The sequence below is a fragment of the Mustela nigripes genome, chromosome 16, assembly GCF_022355385.1.
Source record: "Mustela nigripes isolate SB6536 chromosome 16, MUSNIG.SB6536, whole genome shotgun sequence".
Taxonomy (NCBI): Eukaryota; Metazoa; Chordata; class Mammalia; order Carnivora; family Mustelidae; genus Mustela; species Mustela nigripes.
This window is the reverse complement of record NC_081572.1, coordinates 50862400-50868539: the sequence shown is the minus strand read 5'-3', so window position 1 is coordinate 50868539 and position 6140 is coordinate 50862400. Positions and strand designations below refer to the sequence as shown.

The following is a 6140-nucleotide window of genomic DNA, read 5'->3' as shown; positions in this document are numbered from 1 at the left end:
CTCTCTCTGCCTGCCTCTCTGCCTACTTGTGATCTCTGTCTGTCAAATAAATAAAGAAATAAAATATTTTAAAAAAATAAAAATAAAAAATTTTTAAAAATCTCTTATGAATAGCTACTTCTAGTTGGTGGGAATTCAGGTAAATCAAATATTTTTGTTTTCTTCTTTTTGCCATTCTAGATTATCTAATGTTTTTATTTTTATTTTTATTTTAAATATTTTGTTTATTTATTTGACAGAGATCACAAGTAGTCTGAGAGGCAGGCAGAGAGAGAGGAGGAAGCAGGCTCCCCGCTGAGCAGAGAGCCCGATGCGGGGCTTGATCCGAGGGCCCTGACATCATGACCTGAACTGAAGGCAGCAGCTTAACCCACTGAGCCACCCAGGCACCCTCTAATTTTTTAAAAATTATGAATATGTGTTGTGTTGTCCCCTTGAGAAGATAACAAATATGAATCAGGCTGTTTCAATTTAAAAAAATAAGAAGTAAAAACTCAAGCCCAAAACATCAGTAAGGACAAGATAGCAAAGACATGCCATTTTAAAAAAAGATTTTATGTATTTACTTGAGAGAGAGAACACAGGAGGAAGGAGGGGCATAGGGATAAGGAGGAACAGACTCCCTACTGGGCAGGGAGCCCCATGTGAGACTCGATCCCAGGATCCCGGGATCATGACTTGAGCTGAAAGCAGACGCTTAACCGATTGAACCACCCAGGCACCCCAAAGTTGTGCTTTTTTGAAACATACTTATTTTAACTTATAAAGAAGCATGGGGCTATCACAGGAGCGATAAGTAACAATTTCAATAGTGTTCAGTACGCTTGGCAAGGTATAGTTATGTAATATAAAAAGCACATGTCAGGAATGCCTGGGTAGCTCAGTGGGTTAAACCACTGACTCCTGATTTCGGCTCAGATCATGATCTCAGGATTGTGGGATTGAGCCCGGTGCTGGGCTCTGTGCTCAGTGTGGAGTCTACCATCTTTCACCTTCTGCTCCTCCCTCTGCTCTCGCTCTTGAATAAATACATACTTACATAAATAAGATCTTAAAAAAAAGAAAGTGTATGTTGGGGCACCTGGGTGGGTCAGAGGGTTAAGCCTCTCTGCCTTCAGCTCAGGTCATGATCTCAGGGTCCTGGAATCGAGTCCTGCCTCGGGCTCTTTGCTCAGTGGGGAGCCTGCTTTTGCCTCTTTCTCTGCCTGCCTTCTTGGGGTCTCTCACTCTCTATCAAATAAATAAATAAAATCTTAAAAAATAAAAATAAAAAAATAAAGTGTATGTCAAAGTCACTGTTGACATTGGAGTTATTAATCAGTAGATACTTAATGGCTCCAAAGAGTCTGTCACTCATTTGTTGATCCTTGGGGGCCAAAATGTTATTATGATCTGGAAATCCTGAGTTTGGTAGTTTCCTCTTCCTGAAACACTCCTGTCCCATAATGGTGAGAAGCATTATGTAATCTCCTTTTTTAAAAAATGTGAGTTATAAATAGTTATTAAAAGCCTTACATATTCAGTTATTTTTTTGGCCCAGAAGCCATAAAGAAAAAGATTGCCCAATTTGTTTTCTTTTTCTTTTTCTTTTTTTAAAGATTTCTTTATTATTTTAGAGACAGAGAACACAGTGGGGAGGGGCAAAGGAAGAGAATCTGGAGCAGACACACCCCCACCCCCCCACCCCCACTGAGCAGGAGAGCTGCGTCCCATGACCATGAGATCATGATCTGACCCAAAATCACCAGTGGCTTGCTCAACCAACTGAATCACCCAGGGGTCCCACCAGATTCTTTTTCAAATTCAAAACTTCCTGGAGTACCTGGTGGGCTCGGTCTCGGTGGAACTCGGGACTCTTGATCTCAGGGCTATGAGTTCAAACCCCACATTGTATGTAGAGATACCTTTTTTTCTAAGATTTTTTTTTTTTTTTTTTTTGGACAGAGATTGCAAGTAAGCAGAGAGGCAGGCAGAGAGAGAGGAGGAAGCAGGCTCCCCGCTGAGCAGAGAGCCCGATGCGGGGCTCAATCCCAGGACCCTGAGATCATGACCTGAGCCGAAGGCAGAGGCTTTAACCCACTGAGCCACCCAGGCACCCTAAGTAATACTATTTTTATAGATGAGGAACTGACTGGATATGTACTGACAGGATAGTACAGATGATGTACTGACAGGATAAATTAGTTGCCCAAGGTTACAGTAGGTGGTAGAGCGATTTGAACTCAAGTAGCCTTGTCTCCAGAGCCATACTCTGAATCAACCCACTGCAACAGTTTTACACACCAAGGGCATATAATCTTTTAAAATTATGTAAAATTTACTGTGCTGTTGTTTTTTCATTTCACCAAGAACTAACAAAGACTATCTTGGAGTGGAATCAGCATAGACTAGGACCTGGGACCAACTGCCTTCAGTAAACCAAGGAAGTACTCAGCCCTTTAAAAAATTTTTTTATTATTTATTTATTTCTAAAGGTTTTATTTATTTTTCTGACAGACAGAGATCACAAGTAGGCAGAGAGGCAGGCAGAGAGACGGGGGGACAGGCTCCCCGCTGAGCAGAGAGCCTGATGCAGGGCTTGATCCCAGGACCCTGAGATCATGACCTGAGCTGAAGGCAGAGGCTTTAACCCACTGAGCCACCCAAGCGCCCCATATTTTTTTTTTAATCTTTTAACTAATCTCTACCCCCAACATAAGGCTCGACCTCCCAACTCCCAAGATGAAGAATTGCATGCTCTACTGACTGAACGAGCCAGGGGTCCCTCTTTTAGCACATCTTTGCACACAGGTATGAGCACTGTTTCGGAAGAAATGTATTAAAAGAAACCCTGCTTTTACTGGATTCGAAGTAGAGGGCAAACATTTTCTTAAGGGGCCGGTGTGGTACTTTCACCATAGGCCGTGGCAGAACACAGGTCTCTCTATTCCCATGGGCTCTTAGGCATCTAGACTAACAGCGCAATTGAGAACTGTATCTCTTGCAGCTACATGAGGGACTAACTCTAGGAGGACAAAGAACATTACGTTGACTAGGTGATAAACATGAGTTATCTTGGAGGGGTGCCTGGGTGGCTCAGTGGGTTAAAGCCTCTGCCTTCGGCTCAGGTCATGGTCCCAGGGTCCTGGGATTGAGCCCCGCATCGGGCTCTCTGCTCAGCAGGGAGCCTGCTGCTTCCCTTCCTCTCTCTCTCTGCCTGCCTCTCTGCCTACTTGTGATCTGCCCACTTGTGATCTCTGTCAAATAAATAAATAAAATCTTTTTTTTTAAGATTTTATTTATTCATTTGATAGAGATAGATCACAAGTAGGCAGAGAGGCAGGCAGAGAGAGAGGGAAGCAGGTCCCCTGCTGAGCAGAGAGCCCAATGTGGGACTCGATCCCAGGACCCTGAGATCATGACCTGAGCCGAAGGCAGCGGCTTAACCCACTGAGCCACTCAGGTGCCCCAATAAATAAAATCTTAAAAAAAAAATGAGTTATCTTGGATTCAGATACATGAATACATCTTTATCACCCCCCTCCCATCCCTTTCTAGAACATCCCCAAAGCAAAACACCACTCCCAGTCACATTTCCCCCCTAGCATTGCCGGTGCCTTACCAGTGGTCAAGAGAAACGAACAGGAACCACACAGTACAACTGGCCTCAATTTTGTTCAATGTAGAGCAAGGTTTGAGGCCACAAGTGATGAACTCATTTCCCAAACTCAACTGAGAGCACAGGTTGTTGAAGACCAACACAGAGAGCATTTCTCTCGGTCACATTTCAAGTGGTGTGCAGAGAGGATTTGCTAAACCATGAATTCATAGGGAACCCCTACAGAAGAGACCCTGAGAAAATTAAACAGCGTAAGCTTTATCTTTTATTCTTGAGATCCACAAGACTATGTAAAGCAGCCAACTGTCAAGACAGTGAAGATTTGGGAGAAATAATACACTGTTCAAGTCCTAATGCCCAAACCACCGCTAGGTTTTTATTCAGTGAAATACTTTTATTCTCCAGGTTTTCTAATCAAGGGTTTTAAGTGTAAAGGAAAGTCCAGGAAAGAATCAAGACTTATCTTCGAAACCTAGCTTCACTTGAAAAAGGCATTTTCTAACTCTGAATATTCAGCAAAACGCCACCTTAAAAACACTAGTTTGAGGACAAAAACAGTGTCAGTTTTGAGGTATCTAACTCCTAGTTGACAGGACACTTGGATTTGAGTTCTTGGCTTGAACTAAAAAATAGGCATTGAGCAAGTCAACCATAAAATGTTGGGACTGGGGGCACCTGGGTGGCTCAGCCGTTTAACGTCTGCCTTCGGCTCAGGTCATGATCCCAGGGTCGTGTAATTGAGCCCCACATCAGGCTCCCTGCTCTGCGGGAAGCCTGCTTCTCCTTCTCCCACTTCCCCTGCTTGTATTCCCTCTGGCTGTCAAAAAAAAAAAAAAAAAAAAAAAAAAAAAAAAAATGTTGTGACTGGAGAGGGTATCACCTTCTAGTATCAAGATCCTTCCCATCTCAAAGTGAATGTTGTTTCCTTAAATCTAAAGTGAATTTTCCAAATTCCAAAACTCCGTAAGTTTAACATAGCTGTTTTGCCCTTTCTAGCTCAAGCATTACCATTCTAGGGTGTTGAAATACTGAAAACAGCCCACTAAATATTATTTCCACAGTCCAGTTTAGAACGAAAACCTTGGTTCAGTGCTCCAACTTAGTATTTCATACTCAAATTTAAGTAAATTTCTAGGGCAGAAATTAATAAACTACAGCTAAAACGGAGTTCCCAGAATTATGCAGCAAGCCAGCCAGTCAGGTATACCTACAGACTGAGGCCTGTTTCTAGGCATAATGTATAGCTTTGTCATCACATGCCTCTGGATGATTTATGTTCCTACTCCCGTGGGTACCTGGCTGGTTCAGTCCCGTGTGTCTTTGGCTTGGGTCATGTCAGCGCTGGGATTGAGCCCCAGGACAGGACTCCTCAGCAGGAAGCCTACTTCTCATTCTGCTTCTTTCCCTGCTCTGCTGTTCTAAGTTCTTGTTCTTACTCCTAACAGCACACTTGAAATCACGATTTTGCACCAGAAGTTATTTTCCTACTAGTGTCAATTTGGGAAAACCCAAGAGGGCTTCCAACTTCTCCCCCTTACATTGCACTCCCTTCAACTCCCAATTTTGTCCCAAGTTGGAAACCGCTTTCATTCTTAAGTTCCCCTACAGGGTATTGTGAATGCAGGAGAAAGAACTTAAGTTATCGTTAACAATGAAGGGTACCCTCTCATCCAGGTAAGGTTCTTATTCCATTTTATTGGAAAGTTTTATTAGTATGGATGTGGAAGAACTACTTGCATCTGGCTGGCTCTCTAGTGAAGGTTTTTGTCAAGTCTCAGCTCATTTGCTGTTATTTTACTGGTTCTCCTTAAAAAAATGTGAAGTTATTAAGGACCAATGAGGCACCTAGCAGTTGGCAGAGCATGCCATTTGATCTCAACAGCTTTGAAGAGTTCAAACCCCATGTTTAGGCAGAGCTAACTTTTAGGAATCCCCTTCATTTGTTGCCTAAGACCAAAGTCAACAAGTTGCCTTGATCAGGTCATTCCTCAAACCTGAATTCTTCCAAATCTGTTGATGAGGACTCCACTTGGTTTGAAGCTCATGCACTGCAGAGAAATTAGGGTTTCGTAATCTATGGTCAGAACCTGAATGGAAGGCACTTGACAGCCAACAAGAGCAGTCAACCAGTAATCAAAATACTTGATGACACACCTTAGCAGCCTCAACCAAAATCTCCTCTCCGTAATGCTTCATTAGCTTTGTTTACCACTATTTAAAAGAAAGATAGTAATTAAATTTGCTTCCCCTCAGCAAGCCTCCATATTTAGCATCTTTTAATTGTGCAATACTTATGAAATGGTTCCCCCATACATCAAGATCACTAAGACAGACCTTGAATAAAGAAAAAATTCCCCATAACACACCCTTTTCTCAACCAAAATGACTTAGTGCTGATGAAACTGACTTTTTGAACGCTAAGTCCCTTCTTTGAACATGGTTTTAATCAGGTAATAGTCCCCACACCACTACATAATTTCACGACAGACACCAGATATGCTACCATGCAACGAAACTTTTATTAACATTTTGAACAGCTATT

General features: G+C 42.5%; 1 protein-coding gene across 1 annotated transcript in view; it reads right to left on the bottom strand.

Moving 5' to 3' along the window:
- UBC (ubiquitin C) overlaps positions 1 to 6140 on the bottom strand; it is a 27271-nt gene that overhangs the window by 18885 nt on the left and 2246 nt on the right.